This window comes from Ambystoma mexicanum, chromosome 4p (assembly GCF_040938575.1).
Source record: "Ambystoma mexicanum isolate Mex_15411 chromosome 4p, UKY_AmexF1_1, whole genome shotgun sequence".
Classification (NCBI taxonomy): Eukaryota; Metazoa; Chordata; class Amphibia; order Caudata; family Ambystomatidae; genus Ambystoma; species Ambystoma mexicanum.
The window spans coordinates 990,507,251-990,532,214 of record NC_090927.1 but is presented as its reverse complement, the minus strand read 5'-3'; positions in this window follow the sequence as shown (position 1 = coordinate 990,532,214).

The following is a 24,964-nucleotide window of genomic DNA, read 5'->3' as shown; positions in this document are numbered from 1 at the left end:
CTCATTACACAGACGGAGGTAAGGGTTAACGGTCACCGTTAATGGTACCGGTGACCGTTAACCCTTAACGCCTGCTTTTTGCAGGCGTGAAAAACCAACCCGCAAAGGGACCAGGGAGCTAATTACGGTACCGCAATTTGCGGTGCTGTAATTAGCACCTTCCCCATTCCCATTATGCCCTATGGGGCAAAAATGGGAATGGGGAAGGGCAATGGGGGAAGGGGGAATTACCGCCCCACCAACCTTGGAATAGGGCAGTAATTCCCCTTTCCACCAAGGCGCTGCCGGTATTTTACCGGCATGGACTAAGGTGCTAATAGCACCTTGGTCCACCGCCGTCCGTGTAATGAGGCCCCTTGTCAAGTTGCTTACTGTTTAATCACCTCTTTCAATGACTGCAACCTTAAGTAAACCATTGTCTTGGCACCCGTGTGCATGCCGCGCATGTACCCATCGTACTTCCTTGCCGACCACGCTTTGATCTCGCTCCCTTTTTGTATGCTGGCCAACATCACATGCATACAGCGACCACAACCATCCACATGCATACAGCGACCACAACCATCCACATGAGGTTCGCCTGCGACACGGATCTGCTCCACTGCTATATTACATTTCTCAGCCTGTGCTGGGCTGCACGCATCCTAGCAGCAATTTATGCATTGACGTTCTGTATTGACTTCCTCAAGCACTGCGTACCATGAGGCATGGCTCTTCAGAACATGCACACTTACCTATTTTGAGCGTTTTGTTATGATTACTTGTACACCCGATGTAGCCCTCTGTACCATGAGGCGCAGCATTTCCAGTGCATGCTCACTTACCTATTTTGACTGTTTATTTATGATTACCTGTGCACCTGATGTAGCCCTGCGTACCATGAGATGCAGCTTTTCCAGAACGTGCTCACTTACCTATTTTGACTGTTCTGTCTACTTGCTCACCTGACGTAGCCCCCTATACCAGCTGGAGGCATGGCTTTTCAAAGCGTGCACACTTACCTATTTTGACTGTTTTGTTATGCTTACCTGTACGCCTTATGTAGCCCCCTGCGTGAGGCGTGGCTTTCGCACCATGAGGCGTGGCTTTCGCCAGATCATGTTCCAAGACTCACCTGCACCTTGTAACCCTAAGTGTTATCTTGTACTCTCAAGTTGTCCCTTGCACTTTCTGTAACTTTCACCCTGATACCTAAGGGTTTGGCATGCTGCTATAAATACAAACATAAAATAAAACAAATGCCAGTGTCGTGCCCCTCTGTTGCAGGTTAGCAGCATGTCATTCATATATAGCAGTGTTCTTCAGACTTTTACATAACGGAGCTACATTTGTGTTTGTGGTCCCTACACCTAGTCGTTCCCCACCCACCTCAGCTCACACCAGGGGTGACAGGGGGTGGGCAAGCTAGTCAGTATTTCAGAGTATTGTTGGAGAAACTGATCTTCTTGTGTATTGTTGTACTGTGTGTTTTACTTTGAATGGGTGGTAACCTTGGTCATTGGTTGTGTTGCCAACTGTCATCTTCACACTTTTTCCCAGGCTCTTGAGGCACCCCCTGGACATCCCTAGGTGGGCCAGGCCCCCGTTTGCAGTCCATGCATGTTGTGAGATGTGTGATGTTGCATTCTGGTACCTGTAGTCCAGTGTGTGTGGCTGGCATGTTGGGGAAGCATGGTTAGGCCATGTACTGCTACATCGTGAGTCATGTCCTACTCCTATGGGTTGCAGGCTGTCATGTGTGAGGTGTGCAAGTGGGTCCTGCATGCACAGGGCCTTGTCAGTGTGGCAAATATTGTGTGATGGGACATGTACCCACGCAATATCCAGGTCTGCTGGCTCTGTGCCCCTCCATGTATGCCTGCTGCGTGCTGTTCCGCAATACCATGGCATCATGGGCTGATCCTGGAAAGCGGACACAGCAGTGGGTGATGGTGAGGTCTTCATCACAGGCGACCTGGACATTGAGGGAATGGAACTGCTTCTGGTTCCTGTAGACCTCCTCCGATACCTGGGCTGCCACCAACTCTATAAGGGTAGAGTCCAGGGCTGCTACCACATTGGGCATGTGTGCCATGGTGTAAACTCTTGCCTCCATGGCATTCACCTGTGCCAGGGTGATGGGAAGAGAAATGTGCCATCCCACCTGGTACATTAGTGCGTGTAGCACCTGACACAGCACTTTAGTGAAAGCATGCTTCAAGATGCCATGCAGTTGGATTACAGTGTGCTGGAACGTACCCTTGGCAAGGAAGTGCAGGACCAACAACAGCTTTACCAATGGTAGTATCGCTGTCCTGATGGTGATCCTGCTCCCTATGTCGTCCTGGATCTGGTTCAATAGATCTGCAATAGTCTCCCTGTTGAGGTGGTACAGGGTGAGGATCTGGCTGTCAGTGAAGGTCCATGGTTGTGCCTTTACCCGGGATATGGGCACATGCCTTGTTTGGTCTCTCCTCCTCGCCATCATCATCCTTCTCTCCTCTGCCTCATGTACCCTGTGGTGGTTCTCAAGCAACCTGCAGCTCTATGTTGGCCTGGAGCAGCGGCATGTGAATGCTGACAAAAACGAGTAGCAGCATGGTGGTGTAGGGAAGTGTGTTTGAGGAAGGTGTGACAGTTTTGTTCCCTTCCTGTGGGCATTGGGTGCACCTGTGACCTCATTTCCATCACCTGTATGCATTTACCTGCTTTCAGGTGTAGTATCTCTGCCTTGCTTTTGCCGGTATTACCGTAATCAACTTTTATTCCGCCGTCAGATATTCTGTTGCCGGTTATTACCACTGCCGATATTACCAGCACCGGTATTTCTGGAGCTGGAAATACCAGCACCGGAAATACCGGCAACAGAATTGCCACCAACTTGTACTTCGCTGGAACAGTAAAAGTGCCAGTAACCGGATTTAGCGCCACTTCTAACGGCAAACTCATAGAGAGCTCCATTGTGCCATGAAGATAATGCAAGTGATGGGTGAGATGGTTTACACTAATGAGACAACGCAGTCCATGCTCGTGATTATGTAGCAGAGGGATGGTTGCTACATACTTATTGGGAGACAGGTGTAGGCCAGCATAACAAGATACTTTTATGTCACTTACTTTAACACTTAACCCACCCCTCACATATCTCCAACCCCCACTTACCTGAGTTTAAAATCACCTTGGTTCTCCTCTAAGGGAAATGGATGTGAGATGAAGGGAAAAGGTTAAGATTGAACTCTCCAAAACCCCTAAGGAAGAAAACGCTGGGTATAATAACACAAAAGAAAAGGCGGAAAACAACATGCTGGTGTACCATATCTTTAGTTGCTCTTTGGATTTTGTATCTCCTTTCACATGTACATTTTAAAAGTGTTATATAAAAAGGGGAATCACACAACACTATTAACACTCTAACCCACCTAAGAAGCTGCATTCCTAAAAAACATTAAAAAAACAAGAGTCCTTAAAAAATTATAAAAAGTTATTTAAAAATAAAATGTAGTCTTTACGAATTTATGGCCTTTGTAAGCAATAGAAAGGCTGATACTGTGTGTGTGTTATAGAGTTCTGAATCCAGGATGTTAACTATTTAGGTTATTGGTTGATTCCATATAGGCTTGTAACTGAGCACTCACAGCTTGTCCAGGAGCTTTGCCACATAGGGAAGTTGGGAAGAAACATAGCTTGTTGGATCAAAAAGGTTAAAGGAGACAATTCTAAGGAACAATGCTGCCATTACCTATGTCATATGCTGTCAGGATGCGGTTTGGTAGCTACTCTTGGCGACAGTGTAGGCTTGCACCTCAGCCAAGATTGCAGATTTTGCACGTTGCAGCGACCTTACCAAGATTTCCGCTGCAACATGCTGACATCACCAATCTGACATCCTACCTGTGCCGACTTCCCAAGATTAAATACACACAGAATGGGTAAGCTAACGTGTCGCAACTCTCCATCTTCATTGCTACAACGCTAGTTTTTCTCCTTCCTTCCCTCCATTTTGATTCCTCAAGTCCTTCTCTCCTGACCATTATTGCTTATCTTCCCTCGCTAGTGTTTTACTGGCCTATTTAGTAGCCTCTGCCTTACTTGCTATTCTTTTGCTATTGCCTTCATGGATCGATTGTGTTGTCCTTCTCTGCTACTACTCTCCACTGCATTCTGTGGACTCTCCGCTGTTGCTGACTCCTGGTTACTCCTGTGGACTTTCTTCACCTTTACATCAGTCATATACAAGGAATCATTCTACTGCAGGAAGGAGGTTTTTTTTTTCCTTTGGGGTTTTTCCTTCTCAATTGGATCAGGCCCCCTCTTAGCCCTGTTACTTCAGGGTTCGACAGGCTTCCCGAAAGGACAGACCATTCCTTTTCCCTGAACTCGAACAAACCCAGCCCCAAGTAAGGCACTCATCTCAGAGTTTGCGACGCCCTACATCAGAGATAATGGCTCAGTTACCTGAGATTTTGGCAGCCGTTCAAAATCTGACGGCTGAGGTTCAAGCCCTCAAAGACAAAAATGCCTACCTACGACAGGCTTTTGCTACCAAAGACATTTTACCTATGGATTCATCATCCACGTCACCTTTTCTGCCTACTGAAAACATGGAAACAGCTACTCTTCCATCTGAGTCGTCTGAGCCCATGCAGATGGGGGCTGCCAGAGGTCCTTTATCTGTGGAGGAGAGAGCTTGCAGATGTAGCAAGGGCTTTTGTATGTATTGTAGTTCCACAACACATATTTTACGATCCTGTCCTCTGGCTCCTCCCTGACAAAAGGGAGACGCAACCTCCCGCACCTAAAAGGGAGTAAGGTCAGTGAGGTCGATTCAAGTCCCATGCTCCAACACCTTATCGTGGCACAATCTTCTTTAAACAAAGAAACACCTCTTTTAGTCATACAGGTGACCTTGTGGCTTTCCCCAGAACTAGTATGGGAAGTACGAGCAATGCTCGACTCAAGTGCTGCAGGGGTGTTTATGGACATATCCTGGGCTGCAAAAAATAAATGTTGCCCTAAGCCATTTCATCACCTGTTGAAGGTGTGAACGGAAGGCCATTGGAAAGTGGTCTCATAACTGAAAATACTGTGGACTTACAAATGCAAATTGCTCAACATCGTGAGTCCATTCCCTCTGATATGACTAATACTGCTCACAACCCAGTTATATTGGGAATTCCTTGGATTCCACAATGCAACCCCTTCATTAATTGGACAGCTCGGATGCTTTTTCTGGTTTCTGAATCTTGCACATTCTCCTATTTCACTACTCAAGCAGCTCCTGTCTCGATGAATACTGAACCGTCTTCTACTGAGTCTAAAGAGGTCATTAGGATTTGTGCCATTCCCACTAAGTATGTACCTTACCAGCAAGTATTCCAAAAGGAAGCAAACAAAAGCCTACCGCGTCATCATCCTGACGATTGTAGTATTGAACTCTTTCCAGATACAAGTCCATCCATTGGAAGGATGTTTATTCTTTTACCTTCAGAAAAAGAGGCACTCATGCAATATTTGGATGAAAATGTAGCTAATGGCCTAATCTGTGAATCTACATCACCTGCTGGCGCCTCATTGTTTTTTCTTTCTAAGAAAGACACTGTCATGATTTATGAATGTTATGAACGAGCTAAGACAGTTAAGCCACAGATCACCAATGGCAACAGCAAATGACCACTACTGTGCAGTGAATACAAAGTACACGGTTACACAAAAGGCGAGGGCTAGTGTCAACAGACAAAGGTAAGCATTTTCTGTAGATGATACATTGCCGTTGATGAATAACGCTTGTGGGTTCAGCAAAGAGCAAACACATAGCTTGTTCCTTGCAATGAACTCGACATGATCAATTCCTCTTGCTTACCACAGAATACCAGCTTCTTGTCTTTAACGGCTAAGTTTCACACCTGGCAAATCAGATAAGCGGCCAAAGGCAGGAAACGCATGAGTTAGTGGCAACAAACACATGTAGGCACTTGCGGTAGAAAAATATAATGCCGTGAAAATACACGTGGTCTTGACACCATCATAGTAATAAGCTTGGATGCTCTTTGGGCAAAAAACACGCATTCACACACAATGCGAGTGTGCTTTTCAAAAGACAGAATCAGACACTAGCTGTAAACTCACAGAGTCTTGCCGTTAGGGTCACCTAAAGGCAAACAGTTTCCCCTTTCAAACAGAAGAAAGCCAACCACGAGTGGCAGCTTCTTGTCTTAAGATGACCTTGTAGCAGAGTCAAGAGATGCTTCTGCACTGATAAGAAGCCAAAGGCAGGAAACACAATACCAAAATAGAAATACACGGTTAGAGTGGCTGAAGACAAGTATAGCTGTTTCCCTCTGAAGAAAGGCATTCACTAGAATGAGGTTTTAAAGGGGTCAACGAGGGAATGACATGCTTTGCTCTTGCCCCTACAGGACGCACATTCACTGTAAGGGAAAATATCCAAGAGGCAAAGACGGTACCTGTCGATTGAGTTTTCACATGGGTAAATCATGTGTGCAATGCAAACCAAAAGCACAAGAGCAGGTTCAGACTCTAGACTTCCTATCAAGACCGAAGAAATGACGCAAATAGTTTATGTAGATTAAGTCGCGCTTTTAATATAAAAAGCACAACAGACTAGAAAAACCCAGCTGGCAGCAGAGAGCAGACCACGAGATCGTGAGGGGTTGGGAAGCGCCTTCGATAGCAGGTGCTGGAGCAGCAGGCCTCATTGACAGGCAGTCGTGGTAACTTCGCATGCTGCCCGGCAAGGCATGACAAACGTGAGTTTAAGTGTGCTGGTTGAACTGTTTGCATATATGAGAATGAAGGTGTTTTTTATTATGTCACTCCACTCCTGATCGTACCATAGCATAGCTTAGACAACATAACATGAACTCCATGATTGCTCAAGCTGGTATTTTTAAAATGATGAATTGTACTTGATCTTTGTTAAAACGCAAATCACGTTTTTAGCTTATGCAATAACGCTCGTTATATACATGCCAGTATGTTACGTTTTTTTCCGCTCTTATCATAGCAGGTTTAATGATGTTCAAAGCTGGTAGAGAACAGAAGTGATATTAAATATATTGACTTGCTACCTTCAAGTATCAGCTTCATATTTTTGAGTAATGCTTCATAAAAAGGTCTCTTTGAGTCAAAACGAACTACACAACATTTTCTGGTTGTATTTTTGTCAATTGTGACAAGGGGTGGAACACTCAGGGAACTGTCAAAGCGCTATGCCGAACTCCTGAGGCACCTCTTGTCATAACTTAAGACTGTTGATTCTGTGCCCACACCACACAGCCCTACCTAGGGTCGAGGGGGGCGGGCAGCGAATCACGCCCTAAGGGGCAATTAAGTCAACACTGCCGAGCTCCGGCCTTGTATTCACTACCTGGCCTTAATCAAATCACCCGTAAGGACAGGTACCCACTACCACTCATCCCGGATAGTCTAGAAGCGGTTTGTGGCTCTTGGTGTCAATATCTATCACACGCCTGAACTCATGCATGTAAATAACACGGCGGCGGCGCTCCCCCCTTTACGCAGATCGATAGGGTTCTGGGCTCGTCTCCCCCTATCCATGATGGGCAGGGCATCCATCATCAAGATGATTGTTCTCCCCAGATTTCTTTATGGCTTTCAAAATGTGTTTTACTACATCAAGACTCCCTTCTTCCGCCTTTTGGATAAGATACTTAAAGACTTTTTGTGGGGAGGAGGCAGGCACAAATTTGCATTATTCACGCTGACCCTTCCTTACGGGCAGGGCGGCATTCAGCTCCCTGATCTGGAACGGTACTACCTGGCTGCCCAACTCGGCTTCGTAGCTAAATGGCTAGCTGATGATGACACTCCTGAAACAGTGCTTCTGCAACGCCCAATTGCTCCGATCCGGCTGAATGAACTCATCTGGGCCCCTCAACATATTCGCAGGTGGGATCCCCTTCTTGGCCACCCTGGGACGACAGATTTGGCACAGAGTAAAAATGCTTCTTCACTTGAAACATGCATACACTCCGGACATTCCGCTCCTGGCCGATCTGTGCCAGAACACCGTCGACCTTGCTGCCATTAGATACTGGGAAAGGCTAGAAGTATACACCTGAGGGGACCTGTATAACGAGGGCTCCTTCCGTGACTTCTCCTCCTTACAATCTGACGATGGCATGCCTAGTGGCCAATTCCTTTGGTATTTGAAGGTCCGTAAACTTGCGCGAACTAAATGGGACACTTGGCCTGATGAACCCGAATCCGACCCCTTTGTAACACTCCTGTATAGTTTGGGTGATGGATGTAGACCTGTGTCCAGTATATACAGCCACCTAATTGATAGGCCCAATCCCCGTAGTTTGGATCTAAAACTCAAATGGGATGGGGACTTGGGGCGAGAATTGTCTGATGTGGAATGGGGGAGAGCATTGGCGTTTCCTAAAGAGGTATCCAGAAACTCCAGATTTAGATTAATTCAGCTGAATGTGTTGTACCGCTCGTACCTGACACCACTTAAAATAGCAAAGATATATGAGCGACCCCAGCACGACTGCCCTTGGTGTGGTAGAGACGAAGCAGATCTCATACATATGTTCTGGGGATGCGTCGAGGTCCGACAACTTTGGGCGGAAGTGGAACAAAAATGTAGGGGGGCAGGCATGACCAGATATGAGTGGCCCCCGGGGGAGTGCCTTCTTGGAACCTATCCCAGACTAGCCAAGTTCAAGCACTCAGTGAAGCTCATGGATCTAGTATGCATTCTGGTCAAAAGGAACATTGCCATGGCTTGGAAGCGACCAGGGGGCCCACGATATCACGTATGGCGCAAGGAATTAGAGCGATGGATTGGGACAGAAAGTTTGGCCTGGGAGGACGGCATTGCCATATCCCCCGAGGACACGAGTCGAGCACTTGAAGCCTGGAAGACCCTCACATGGGATTTACTCAACCCTCCCAACGACGAAAAACCTCCTTGAATGACTTACCCCTATTTATACAACTTAACCGCCACGGAATACTTGCATTATCCTATGCTTGACCTTATGTGACTCCCTCCCCTCCTTGAATCATTCCCTTTTTTCCCTTTCTTGTTGACCTTCCTAAGAGGAACTACTCATCAACCAACCAGAGACTTGTTATTGTTCACGTCTTATGTTTCTTATCATTTCAGTTTATTTGTTGATATCTGAATGGCTTATTTCGACTAATTCTGATTTATGTCGCAGTTATCACCCAGTGCCATACTGCAGTTGTTCATCATATAAATGCCAATAAAGAAATTTGAAAATAAATAGAAGCGGTTCGTGGTGCAACTATTTTTACCAAGCTTGATCTGCATGGTGCATACCATTTGGTGCGCAAAAAGTCTGAAGATTAATGGAAAACCGCCCTTACAACAAAATTTGGCGATTTTGAATACTGTGTAATGCCGTTTGGTCTTGCCAAGGCTCCAGCGATTTTCCAGCGTTTCATCGATCCTATCCTCTCTGACCTTTTACACCACTCGGTAATAGCATATTACAATGACATCCTGATTTTCTCCAAAACATATGAGGAACATCAAACACATGTTGAGAAAGTTCTGCAACACCTGGAAAAAAAACAAGTTACGTGCTAAACCTGAAAAATAGCTGTTCGATGTAATGACAGTGCCTTATCAAGGTTTCATTCTGTCATCAGCTGGAGTTGCTATGGATGCATGAAAAACAAAGGCCATATTAAATTGGAAGGCTCATACGGGAGGGAAGGAAGTGCAACAATTCCTAGGACTGGCAAATGTATACCGCAAGTTCATTCCGCCCTTTTCCAGAAAGGTTTTACCTCTGACTTCCTTGTTTAAAAAAAGGACAAACCTTCCTTTGGGATTTTGCCACCGAAAAAGCCTTCCAGGCCTTAAAACAAGACTTTATTCAGGCACCAATTCTAGCACAACCAGACACCAGTAAAACCTTTATCCTCGACGCCTCCGATCATGCTGTCCGTACTGTCGTAAAACAACTGCAGGATGATGCAGAAGAATATCATGTTTTGTTATTTTTCAAAAACACTCTTGATTCAGAACAATATTACTCTGTAAGAGAAAAATAATTGCGTGTCACTAAGTTAGCCTGTACTGAATGGGGCTATGCACTATTAGGAGCCCCCGAAACTATTCAAATCCGTACTGATCACAGGAATTTCCAACTGTACAAAGAGTAGACAAGACCGTTGGGCTAACTTCTTTTCTCAATACCGTTTTATTGCTCACCTTCATCCCTGGTACAAAGAATCTTGTAGCTGACCTACTTTCCCATTGGGTTCTGGAACACAAGAACTTTCCTATTCCAAGAGAAAATATGCTTCCCAGAACAACCTTTGTAATGTCAATAGACGCTAGGATACAGCGGATTCATGAAGTGCTGGCTAATAACATACCGACACATGCTTTCTGTGAAAGATGGAACCTTAAGTACAATTCGGATTTATTATATAAAAACAAACAATTGTTTGTTCCGCAACAAGAAATACATTAATTACTTGTGTCACTCTATCATGATTCTCCAGTTGCAAGACACAGAGGAATCAATACCTCCTGTGACCATCTATCTGGTCATTTTTGGTGGCCAAACCTCTACAAGGGTATGAAACTTTTTCTATCTACCTGTTCTGTTTGTGCCCAGAATAAGACTCCCAGAAGGAAACCAGTAGGTTATCTAGAACAACTCACGTTAAGTTCCAGACCATGGCAAGTCATCTCAACAGGTTTTATCATCGACCTTCTGCCTTCAGAAAGTTATACTGCAATCATAGTAGCAATAGATACATACACTAAAATGGCTAATTTCTCTCCCTTGCATAAGATTCTTGCAGCATCCCAGATGACTTTTGTTTTCTTTAAGGATATCTTCCTTTTACATCACCTACCAGAACGTATTATCTCTGAAAGAGGTACCCAATACACCTCAAAATTCAGCACTGAGTTGCGCAGACAGGTGGGCATTCAAAGAAACCTCACCTCAGGGCATCATCATCAACGGACAAACAAAGCCTTTAAATCAGATGCTGGAACAGTATTATAGATGCTTTGTGATAGCCTCACAGGACAACTGTGTGCGTCTACTGCCCACAGCAGAATTCCCCTACAACAATTCTCTGCACACCTCTCTGGGCATGAGGCCGTTTCAGTGCACCTATGGTTTTCATCCTACCTAGTTACCTAGAATTCTCTGTAATGATTCCTCTGCTCTTTCCCTTGATGGATTGTTAGACAACTTGCTTGCCGTACAAAGGTTGCATCAGAAAATCTTACCATGGCTAGAATCGACATCAAGAAATGTGCAGACAGGCAGCGTTAACAAAATGTTCCTTATTTTGTTGGGGACAAGGTGTGGTTATCTGCTCATAACTTGCCTTCTCATCTGACACTTGGCAAGTTTTCTCCCAAATACTTCAGCCCCTTTTCTATAGAAAAGGTTATCAATCCAGTGGCCTTTCGGTTACGTTTACCTCCTTCCTGGATCAGGGTCCATCCTGTTTTTCATTGTTCTAAACTGAAGCCGTTTCGTCATGATACTTCTCTACATTCTACACCTAAGGTACCAACTCCTGTATTGAAAGACCAGCATGTGGTATTTGAAGTCCAACAATTATGTGATTCCAGGATACATTGTGGAATCCAACAGTACCTTGTTGAAGGGAAGGGCTATGCCCCTTGTGAACGCACTTGGGAATGTGCTTCTGATGTTCATGCCCCTCTTTTGGTACATCGCTTTCATCTGCGCCTGGAGGCTCTGAACTTGGGAGGGGCATGATGTCAGGAGTCGGTTCAGTGGCTGCTCTTGGTGATGGTGGAGGCTTGCGCCTCTGCTAAAATGGCAGATTTTACACGTCGCAGTGACCTTAACAAGATGGCCACCCTGATGAGCCGGCATCACTAATGTGACGTCCTGCCTGCGCCGTGTTCCCAGGATTAAATACACAAAGAACGGGTAAGCTAACGCGTCACAACTCTCTATCTTCGTTGCTACAATGCTAATGTTTCTCCTTCCTTCCCTCCATTCTGATTCCTCAAGTCCTTCTCTCCTGACCCTTATTGCTTACCTTCAATCGCTAGTGTTCTACTGGGTTATTCAGTAGCCTCCGTCTTGCCTGTTATTACTCTGCTTTTGCCTTCTTGGATCTCTTGTATTGTTCTTCACTGCTACTACTCTCCACTGCATCCTGTGAACTCTCTGCTGTTGTTGACTCCTGGTCATTCCTGTGGACTTCCATTCTGCTGCAGCATGGAGGTTTTTTCCCCTTTGGAGTTTTTCCTTCTCAATTGGATCGTTCCTTAGGTCAGGCCCCCTCTTAGCCATGTTACTTCAGGGTTCCAGGTAGCGTCCCGAAAGGATAGACCCTACCTCTTACCCGAATGCAATAGAACCCAGCCCCAGGTAAGGTGCACATCTCAGATATGCTTAGACACTGAACCATTTGTTTTTTAGAGAAGATGGGTCGGAGTATCTGATGAATGCCATTAAAAATTCATCGTTAGATAGGAACATCTTTTGAGAGACAAGAGGTGCGCTGTTCAACTACCTGCACACTCATTTGTGCTAAAGAGTGCAATGCCTGGCTGAACATATTTTCATGACACTGAGATGAAAAACAAAACCTGCTAAATCGTCACAAAGCATTTAGAAGCTTTCATGTACAGAGTCAGTCAGGGTGTTGTGTTGGGTCTTTCAAAACACAAAGCATTTTCTACTGAAACGAGATATAAGAAATGAACAACTGATTCTCTAGTTTTTCCAGGTTCTTTTTAGATTTGAAATCCTACTTGTATCTATTTTTTGGAGCTTAACCGCTGACTAATACAATCTGTGTTAGATTTCTCTAGTGTAGGTTGGTTTAGTCACTTGGCTTGAGGTGAGCCCTTTGTCTTGATAACTTTGTGCTGTGATAAATGTTGCATCTCTATATGATGATCATCTACTCCCTAGGACTTAGGGACATTTGGAAGAATGTGGGGCCAAACTGAGATGGGGATCCTTTTCAAAGAATGATTAGTGATGATATGACAAAGAGATTTGATGTTAGTCAACAATGTTAAAAAGTACCGTTATCTGTTCTGGTAACATTACAGTGTATGAGTTTTGTTCTGAGATTTGATTAGTTTTACTGAAGAGATGATTAATAGTGTGGTTCTAGAGAAGGTGTCTGCAACATATGTATCTCTAAATATTTTGGACTACTGCTCCCATAATGCCTGACCATTGACTATGCTGGCTAGGACTGATGAGAGTTGTGGTCTACAACATCTGGAGAGCCAAAAGATGTAGACCATTTTTTTTAGGAATGTTGGTCCTTTTGCTGACTGATAGACATTTTGAAATTGAGTTGTATCATCAGTGGGTTGTAGACATTGCTATAAGCCTGATATTAGGTTTCTAAAATAACCCAATTTTAACTAAACAAATATGTTTGTAAAAATATCAGAAACAGAAGAAACAGAGTGAGTGGTTGAAGTGGATAGAAGGTTATCATGAATCTCAAAGGTCTTTTCAGAAACCATGCAAATCTAGGCCAACAGGGAACATGATTCCTGCAAAAGGATAGTTAAACACCAGAGCAACCTCTAACCCCCAACCAAAGCTGTACTCTTCTTTAATATTAAGAGTCTGGCCCTCATTACGACCCTGGCGGAAATCGCGGTGCAAAATGCACCATGGAGCACGGCGGAAAGCTGCCGATAGCGCCATGGGGGTTGGCGGATTTTCCGGCCCATTCCGACCTTGGTGGGGCGGTAAATCCCCATCCCCCATTTTACCCTTCCCCATTCCCATTTTTGCCCCATAGGGTATAATGGGAGTGGGGAAGGCGTTAATTACGCCACTGTAAAATACGGTGGCGTAATTAACGACAAGGTCCCGTAGCGCCATGGATTTCTCCGCCCGGAAAAACCAGGCGGAAAACGCTCCATGGCGCTACGGAAACTCGTAGTAGGGCGGACGGGTCCGCCGCGAATAACGCTGGCGTAAACCCACTCCGCCAGGGTCGTAATGAGGCCCTCAGAAATGAATGCAAAGAACACTGTGTATGTATTCTGTTGTAGTGGTGGGTGGAAGTTCACTGCTTTCCTTACACTAGTTATTATAGCTGCCTGTGGTAGTGCATCAATTCTGTGTTGTCCCTATGGCACTGCATCTATTTTCTAAATCCCTGGCATAAACAGTGATTATTATAACCCTCAACGTTTATAGATACAGGATTGATATAAAGGTATGGGACCCCCTCTAATTAGAACAAACATGGCTAAATAACATGTTCTATGGGTAGGTTCCCACTCAGGAGGATCTACAACCACACTTTCGCTCACTGTACCTTTCAGAGAGAAGAAATAGCCATTTGCATATCACCCACAAGGACAGTCCAGCACCGAAATGCTAGGCAATTTTCCTCTGCACAAGAGTACCAACAGCAACCCCAGACCTGTGTTTTGGCCTTGGTGACCCTCTTCAGTGAGGTGGAGCTGTGCCTCTCCAAACATAGTGAGCAAGGGGTCCATCTCTGGATTACCCTGGGTAACATAGGAGGAAACCCCAAGTCACTAAACATTTATACAAAGGGCGGGAGCACCTTTAAGGAGATAGAACATGACAAAACAACCTGTTCTATGGGTGGTTCACACTCAGGAGGGTCTACGCCCATGTTTTAGCTCACTGTACCTTTCGCAGAGGAGAAACATCACATTTGCATATCAGTCTTGTACCAATCACAAGCACAGTCCAGCATCAAAATGCTACAGAGTTCCCCTCTAAACAAGAGTAGCAACAGCAACCCCAGACATGTGTTTTGGCCTCTGTGAAGGATGCAGTTACCTACATTTGGGTTGTAGACCCTCGTAAGTGGAAGAAATTCCATAGAACATGGTATTTGACTAATGTTCGTTCTTAGTTGAGGTGTTCCCCCACTTTTGTTTAATAGAGTTAGGATTGGATTAGGATCGGGCTGTGACAATCATCTGCTGAAACTTGAAGAAAGAGAGGAAGAGGGTTATTGGAAAATTCCAATTTGTAGAAATGCTCCTCTCAGCATGACTGAAAGCAATGTAAGTGGAAGTAGCCAGAGTGGCCAAATACATGGTCAACAGGACATTTAAGAGGCATCGCAAGACCTTCTCAAAAATACTTTCAGCTGGCCGAAATATTTTGAATTCCCAAGAGTGCTATGGTTTAACTTGGTGGAGGGCTGAAGAAGAGGCGATGGCGAGCTGAACCTTTTCAAGATTCCTGAGCCTGCTCGAAAATGTGAACCAGCAGCTTTTGACAAGCAGCCATGCCTCTCACTGGCTGGAGGTGATCTTACGAGAGCTGGAGCCTGATGAGATCACAGCAAAAATGAGATTCACCCGTATTGACGGAGGCACTATGGTGCAGAGCATGCCCACAGGCAGTGGTTGTCCTGGATGCATACCTCCTTACTACAAGAGGGATGTCCTGAACTTGCACAATAGGACTGTCGTTACATTCAGAAACATTAGGGTTGTGGCAATAACATTCTACATGCCATTCATCCCTTATCACGCTACAATCAATGCCAAACAAAGATGCTAGCAAGCATGCATTTTGTAAATCACTTTCTCTTTTGAACTCAGATGTGAAGGTACTAGTCAGAAGTGTTGGCAACCGGATTAGGCAAATATCTACCTATGATAATTCCTCCAGAAAAGAAACATGACCCAATCGTTGTGTGGACTGTACTTAGTTCTTGGACAAGCAAAGAAATAACATTGGACATAGAAAAACCATTTGATCACTGAGCGTTAACTAGTTTCAATGAATACCAGACAAAAAGTGCTTTTGTCCAGGCCTATTGAGATGGTTGTGACCTCTAAATATAGACCCATAGGCAAAGGTCAAGAAAAACAGAAAGCAGGGGCAGGAGGCAGAGGTGCCAGCTTTCTCTGATAGTATTTGTGATGTGGAAGGAATAGAGCTCACAACATTGTTGGTTCAAGATGAGATCCACTAAATAAATATATATTATTTTATAAAGTATGCATCAGTTGACATACAAATGTCACACTATGACATTCACACAAAAATAATTCATATATCATTATTAGACAAACATTTACATATTACATACATACCAAAATATACACATTACCATCACTAAATTATTTAAATAAAACTCTTTTCCTTCACTTATTCATTAGTTAAAATAATAACAACAACAATAGTTATATATAGATTGATTCAGTTATTTGGCTGAAGCAATGAGTAAACCTTCCAATCTTTACCATAGGTTAACTAAGGACAATGAGAGAGATACATGGGGGTTCTTCAAATATAGTCTCCAAAATGCCTCTGTTTTAATGGTACCTAGGGTATCTACAAAGTGACCTAAGTACATTTTGTGTAAGTGAAGGATAGCTGAACATCGTGTCAATACATGCTGAGGGGCGTCCCACCTGACCAATTTTCTTGCAAAGCCTACAAATCGACTTCTCTTTTTGTAAATTCATTCTGGGACCCAATACAGATAATATGAGAAGTACATTCATTCTAAGTAACATAAATAGTTGCAGATATTTCAGCAAGGGAAATTTCAGCAAACAATTTTGAAGTTTCATACAGTTGATTATGTATGCATTGTTTTTCTCTTTCACATAGCATGATTAAAACCACAATCCAACAAAAAATGCTTTTAACTTGAAGGATCATAAAAGAGCTGATCATTCCTCAGACAAGTTGGGGGTACATGAAGCCACACTTTGATATTACCTCAACAATATTAGACCAAATATCAGTAGCCAGCTTCAGTTCAATATCAGCTAGGCCATTAGGCCCCGGAGTGCTGGACATTTTTAACTTGGACATTATAAAATGTATGACATAAGTCTCAATAGTCAACTCTAATTTGCTTCTCTGTTATTATTAGGGGAATTTAAAGTAGCCTTTAGATAATTTTTCCAATCATGTTCACTTATAGGATTAATTTGAGGTGGTTAATTAGATTCCTTAAATATTTGATACAAATCTGTCTGTCCACAGGCCTTATAGTGTTCTACTCTGCTGATATCCTGCAAGTCAAATTGTACATTATGACGAGGAGATATGTGCAAGTTCCTGGCAATGTCAAACCTACTACTGGTGACACAATTGCAGTTAATGGCAAAATGGGAAAAAAAGAAAATGACAGACAACTTTATAGAACAAATAGGAATTGGTCAGTGGGAACCATTGGAAGAGCACAGATTTGCTTTTCTTGGAGTCAGAAAAGCCACATGAGTACTAACAGCAATGGAGGCAGGCCCTTGCATATGAAATTGTTTGAAGAAGAGAAATATAACTGAGAAACCTGTGGTGTCATCAAAGGACACCCAAGACTGCCCAAATGTGCCAAAATAGATTTGCACAAATATTTTCTTTTTTTTTAAATTGTTTAATGCCAAGACCAAGCTCAAGAGCAGTGCAGCGCTGTACAAGGTTTGGGTAGCCAGCGCTTGTGCTGACATCTTAGAAAAGTAGAGCAGCACTTTGAGTTGTGTTCTGCACCTCCGGAAAATTCAACATAAATATTTGCAGACGTGTATGATGGAGACACATTCATGACCATGCAGTTGTTAATGCAACAAATGATCTTTGTACTGATGCAAAGGATCTGAATATATGCAATTAAGGTAGATCATGAAAAGGGTATTACCTGATCAGCAGTTATTGACCTCAGTGATCCAACTGCCCACATGCAAGAAGAAGATAAGAAAATTGTGTACGCCCTGCATAATGAGCACAATCCTAGCGCTGTAACACCCAAGAAGGCCTCGGAGCAGCGCTGATATTAGGTTTACACTAACTCTAATACAGTGACTGCCACACTTTATATTCATCAAAGGTATCTCTGAGGGCAAAATACAAACCTATTGATTTCAACATCCTGTCCAGAACATATATGAACACCATGTGGAAAATGACAAAGCTTAAAGGAACCTGATTGGGTCAACTCCAAACTCCCCAATGGTTGATGAAACAATTAAACATGTGATATGGAACTGGCCTGTTAAACATATAATATTGTGAGGTCGGGAGCAAATGCAGCAGAAGATTGTTGAACATGCATAAAGTCCAATAACTTATAAGATAATCTATTGTATACTGGCCATCATACCAATGTCTAAGAACCAAAAAACAAACGTCTTACTTTGCTAAGTTGAGTTACTCCAGATCACGTGTGGTCTCGCTTAATTTTGATTCATCTCATTTAGTCCATTCATATTTGTATTCATTTTCAAAATCTATAATTTTTCTTTTCTGCCAAGAGGGTTCTCTACAAAGACATATGTTTGTGTTTTTTTTATACCTTCAAGTACAATCTACTCTAGATAGGCATCATTGTGACTTGTGTCCATCTAGTGTGACACCAGAGGTTCTAGCTAAGTGTTTGAATGAATCTTATATTGTCAGTTTTGCAAAGAGAGAACTCCTTAATTTTCCACGCAGCGTTCCTTATACAAGCATTTCGGTCTTTTTTTGTGAATTTAGAGGCTAGGCACATGCTACAAAAACAGTGTCTTAAGATGTTGCGTAATCCCCATTCTATTGTAATATAAGAGGGATGGGAATAGTTCATTGTGCTGAATGGACTAATATGCCTTTCATGTTTGTATGCTCCTGATGGCAAACTGCTTTTTGATTCAAAGACCTACAGTTTTCTAGGACATGTCAGCATTTTAACAGAGTCTGTCTAATAACTATGTTTTGTAATGTTTTGGCACAAACAGCTTAGTCTTGATTTTTACCTGCTGATGTATGAGATGTTGAGATCTTTCCTATCCCTATCCCAGGCTTTCCTTAGTTCCCGGCTTGTTAAGATTTTGGGTTAGCCTCTCTCTACCAGTTCTAATGGTAAGAGTTTAGCATCCTCAAAGTAATCTGATGTATTTTTGCAATTTCACATTCACTTAAAAAATGTATCTATTGGAAGGTTATCGACTGAAGCCTGGACATGTTAAATTCTATATTGCAGTAATGTATTTCTATTAGTGTATTTCCAGTATATAGTTTTTGATCTTCAAACCTAACATAAACATTCAAAATGCCATTTGTTATTTACTCATGAACATAGTGAATTCACATTTCTAATATTCAGCCAGGAATGGAAGGTTTTCAAATCATTAATCGAACCATTCCAAGTTATAATGACATGGGGGTAGTTCAAAGATTTTGGCGCACAAGTGGCGCTTGCGGCTGGCGCACAGATTGCGCGTGTGGCAGTCTGCGCCAGCCGCATGCGCCTAAACCCATTTAGGCGCACAGCGTATTCATGGATTTATACATCCATAAGCAGCCGTGGTGCAGAGTGGGGAGCGACCCTGCAGCAGCGCCAGTTACGACCCCAATCCCGCCATGTGCGCCAAAAACATTGCACAAATCCAGTACATGGCGCAAATGGCCAGTGGACCAGCATACAGCCCCCCAACCATGAAAATGCGTGTAAAACTCCCCACGCAACCCTCGGAATTCACGTACCCAGCTTGCTCTAGGCTAATAGCGTGTAAAACTTCACACGCACCCCTCGGAATACACGTACCCCGCTCGCGCTAGGCCAATAGCGTGTACAACTTCACACGCACCCCTCGGAATACACGTACCCAGCTCGCTCTAGGCCAATACCGTGTAAAACTTCACACGCACCCCTTGGAATACACATACCCCGCTCGCGCTAGGCCAATAGCATGTAAAACTTCACATGCACCCCTCGGAATACACGTACCCCGCTTGCGCTAGGGCACTAGCGTGTAAAACTTTACACGCATCCCTCGGAATACACGTACCCCGCTCGCGCCGGCTAAAACGCGTGGAAGACGTGGAAACAGTCCCCCCTGTTGAGTGGGCTTCCTGCGGGGCTTGCCCAGGGGTGAAGGGCTGCCTGCGGGGCATGCCCAGGGTGGATGGGCTGCCTGCGCGTATTCCGGGGGTACGTGTGAAGTTTTACACTCTTTTGGCCTGGTGCAATCGGGGTACGTGTATCCCGGGGGTGCGTGTGAAGTATCACACGTGATTTGGCAGTGTGTTCCCTCCCAGTGTGCCCACCCCCATCCCCCTCAGGCAGCCAACACCACAGGGGACCACCCCACACCCTTGGGCATGCCCCGCAGGCAGCCCATCACCCCTGGGCATGCTCCACAGGCAGGCCACATGGCAACATGCACTTGGGAGCTCCGACCTATGTCCCCCACCGACCCCCAGTGACGGGCACCTGCCAGCAGGCCCTGACTTATGTCCAAGCACCCAACCAAGCATTCCATCCACTCCAAATTGAAATCCCCGTGTCATGATAGATGCCAAATAACCAGTATGCGCACGAGTACAAGTCCGTCAGACCCACACAATGACGACACATGACTGAGAAAACCCACATTGTGACATGCACAAAACCAATGAGAGAAGACCACACAAATGAAGTAAAAAATAAAAATGTATTAAATACAAAAATGAATGAATGAAATGAAATTACACAAGAATTAAATGATAAATAAAAGGATGTCCAAAATCATGGAAAAATTATTATTGGTGAATTGAATAAAATGGAAAGAAAAATTCCTCCAAAGTGTCCGTCCATAGCACCAAATCCAAAGTAAAAAAAAAAAAAAAACATTCCACCATGGTAAAAAAAAGATGTTAAATCAGGTCCATAACTATATACAATGTAAAAATCAAGGGTCCATGTGCCCAACAATCCAAAGGAAACCTAAGAAAAATCCTACCTAATGAATAACTATTAACAAAAAGGTGGGGCATAGTCCATGCGCCCCAAAGGAAAAAAAAATGAAGGAAAGCTACAACTACATAACTATTTACAAAGGCGACGGGCTAGTCCCACGGCTCACTGTTCGATGTTCCGGCCCAGGGCATCATCGAACTCCATGTCGATGTTCCGGAGGCGGGCCTGTTCCCTGGACTCGAGGTCTCGCAGGGATGCAGCCATGCAATCCCTCAAATCCCTGCAAGTTTCCTCGAGACCCTCCGCCCTCCGCCCTCCGCCCGCCTCAAAGCCTGGTGCATGGAGTTCTCCGCCCTGACCATCCTGAGCCGTGCCCTCAACGCCCTCTGCATCTATTTGCCGGCCCAACCGCTGCCACACGGAAGACACTCCCAGTCCGGGATCCTCCTGCCCCTTGGTCGATGCCTGCCCCCGGGGTGTTGATGGCCCCGAGCCATGATGCCTCCCACGCTGAGCCTGCTGCTTCCTCCGACGCAACTGCCTCTGCCACCACGACGGCATCGGGGCTGATGGAATCCCCTGGCGCCGTCGTGCACGTGCCCTGCCCGATGATGCTGGCACATCCTCCATCCGCTGGGGTCCAGTTGGTGGGGTGGCCACCCCTGCTGGACCTCTGACTCCCGACTGTGGCAGGGATGGGATCTCCAGCTCGCTGGCTGCGTTGGTTGGGGCAGATCCACAGGGGGCCCTGTTGGCATCTGGGCCGGAAGACGGCATGGAGAATGACTGGCGTATAATGTGCACAGAGGAGGAGAGGGCCGCAAGACTGGCCGACACATGGAGGAAACCCCTGACCATGGCCCCTCCCAACTGGGTCACGTTGGCACACAGCTCATCATGATGACATGCATGGTCCCCACAGGAAGCACGCACGTCATCACGAACGACACGTGTGCACAACGCGACACCAATCAGTATGGACTCCATCCGGTCACAGGTCCCCTCGTCCCCAGGTAGAGGAGTGCCAGATAACATGGACCTCCCCCCTACCTGCAGACGGGCCTGGGAAGGGGTATCCCTGCTGGTGCATGGTGATGCAGTCACAGTGTCAGGGACAGAGACATGCAGAGGCACCTCCGTGGCTACCTGTGTTGCCTCCTGCCCCTGGACTGCACCACTTGCACCAGTGGTACCACCCCGCCCAGGACCCATTTGCGGCTCTGTAGCGGCCTCCTCCTCCTCTATACACACCACCAACCTGGATGGCTTCACATCATCTTCCGCCGTAGCAAGCCCCTGTGGGGGCTCATCCGCCCCTTCCGCTGCAGCCGTAGTGGCAGACGCGGCGCCAGTCCCCTCGCTCCCAGATGATGGAATTTCCTGGGAGGGTGACTGGGCCTTGCGTCGCTGGCCGGTGGAGGCATCCTTGCCGCTTTCCTCCACAGCGCTGTCTCCTCCCTCTTCTTCACTCGCTGCTGTGTAAAGGGAGACATTGAACACAAGCATCAGGGTACTGTATAATAGTCAGGCGTTTATACATTGTTTTTACACTGCACTGTACAGAGATCTATTTATATTAATGTTTTTGTGAAGACTTAATTTGGTTTTTAAAGAACTGTTTATATATCTTTAAAATGACTTCATTTTTTACAAATGTTTGCTGTGCAGATGCTTAGGTAGGGAACGATTGTAAATAGTGTCTCAGGATTTCCCCCATTTTGTATAAAAGTGTGTGCTGTCCATCTTTCCATATTTGTGCCAAGTTACTATAACCCAGTGTTTTCTTCCTTAGGGGCTTTGGGGAATACTCTCCTAGCCTTTTTCTTTCCGTCCAACATCAACTTCACAGAGAGGTCCACCAAGGTGATCTTGAGCTTGGCTAAGTGGGGGTGCGAGACAGGCGAGAGGCAGGTCAACTTAAGGTAAGTGGCATAAAAGCATATAGCTTTGCCTTCCTACACCTGTCTCCCAGAGAGCGCATACTAACCAACCCACGCTACATTGGTATATGAAAGCAAATCACCACAGAAGCAACACACATTTACCAAGCCAATAACTGTTGTCCTATTGCCATCACATGCTAAGGTGCTATGCTTATTTTCCAGTTAAGCTCAAGTATGAAAGTCACATGACGAGATATTGCCTGCACATGATATGATATGATATGATAAGGCATTTGTAACGCGCCTTTACACAAGTGTTTCAAGGCGCGACGAGGCAGGGAGGGGGGAACAAGGGGAAGACAGACAACGATCCTACTAGGCCAGGTGTCATTCAGATCGCGCAAGTGCAGGGGTAGGGGGAAGGGAAAAAGTGCTTGGGGAAGGGGAGGGGGGAAGTGCAGTACAAGTAAGTAGAATAAAATCAATAAATAGGGCCAGCTGGTGGCAAGTGCAAGGTAAGTGCAGACAAGTGCTGGGAAGGGGGGGGCTGTGGGGATACAGAGACAGTCCCGCAGTGCAGGGGTTGCCAGGGAGGCAGTGCAAGTAGAGAGTGGCTGGGTCCAGGACCGAGGTCGGTGAGAGAGGCCCAGTTGCAGATTCAGTGCAGTTTCAGTGAAGAATTTAGCAGGGGAGAGGGAGAGAGTAAGCAGAAGCAAAGAGGAAGGTTTTGAGGTGCTTCCGGAACCGGAGATGGTTCTCCTCAAGTTTCAGGGAGGCAGGAAGGCTGTTCCAGAGGGAGGCCCCTGCCGCGGAGAGAGATCTACCCCCAGCTCGTTGCTTCGAGAAGCGGCTGACCCTGAGGGAGTTGGAGGCGGATGAGCGAAGGGCTCGGGAAGGAAGATATTTAGGAAGAGAGAGTTGAAGGTATTTAGGCCCCAGGCCCCAGAAGGCCTTGTGGACAATGCAGAGGGTTTTGAACTTTATCCTCGCAGCCACTGGGAGCCAGTGTAGAGATTTCAGTCCTGGAGAGATACGGTCCCTGGGCTTGAGGCCAAGGACAAGTCTCGCAGTTCTGTTCTCGATGAGTTGCAGAGGACGGAGAGTGGAGGCAGGCAGATTAAGATAGAGGCTGTTACAGTAGTCCAGCTTCGAGAGAACCAGGGCTCGGGAGACAGTGAGCTTCTGGGGGAAGGAGAGGAAGGGAAGAATACCTCTGAGGAGGTGCAGCTGGTAGTGTGATTTCTTAGAGACGTCAGATATATGAGGAGAGAAGGAGAGTGTGGAGTCGAAGATGACCCCGAGGTTTTTTGCCTTGCAGGTAGGAGCAGGAAGAGGGCCAAGAGAGGCCGGCCAGAGAGCTGCAGGGAAGGAGGGAGTGGGTGTGCCGATGAGTAGAATCTCAGTCTTACTGGCATTGAGGCAGAGGTCATTAGCGGCACACCATTCCTGGATAGCAGGCAGACAGTCAGAGATGAGGGAAGGAGAGGAGGAGGCCGAGGGTAGCCTGAAAATGAGCTGGGTATCGTCCGCATAGCACTGGAAGTTGGGGCAGAGAGCAGCGATGCGGTGGGCAAGGAGTGCCAGATACTGGTTGAAAAGCCAGGGAGAGAGATTTGATCCCTTGGGGACACCACAGGTGGAGAAAAAGATGTCAGAGAGGAAAGACCCCAGTTGGACCTGGGAGGGTCGATTGGAAAGGAAAGAGGTCAGCCACGCCAGAGCCTGACCAGTGATACCCAGGTTATCACAGAGACAGTTGAGCAGGATGGCATGGTTGACAGTGTCAAAGGCAGAAGAGAGATCGAGCAGAATGAGAACACACGGAGTGTTGGAGTCGAGGTTCAAGAGCAGGTCCTCAAGGATGTTCAGGAGAGCAGTTTCCGTGCTTCTGGCAGCTCTGAAGCCAGATTGATGGTCATGAAGACTACCAACAGATTCAGCATGGAGGTTAAGCTGGGAGATGGCCAGTTTCTCCAGGAGCTTGCCCAGGAAGGGAGTGATGGAGATTGGGCGATAGTTAGCCGGGCAGGAGGGGTCGGAAGAGGGTTTCTTAAGAAGAGGGTGCACAAGGGAGTGCTTAAGGGGGGATGGGAAGACTCCAGAGGCAAAGGAGTGATTGCAAAAGTCAGCCAGGGCAGGAGCCAGGGAGTCGATGTGGTCCTTGATAGTTTTGGAGGAACAGGGGTGAACCTGTTTAGACGAGACTTTCATAGATCGGACTTGTCTGGAAACCTTGTCAGCAGAAAGAAGGGGAAAGGCAGAGAATGAGGGAGGAGGGGTGGCTGCAGAAGGGCCAGAGGAAGAGCCAGGAAGAGAGGGAGGGAGGTGATAGGAGGAGAGTGAGGACAGGATGTCCTGAGTTTTAGAGATGAAGTGAGAGGCCAGTGCCGTGCAGAGGGTCTGGGAGGGGACAGGAGAGGTAGAGA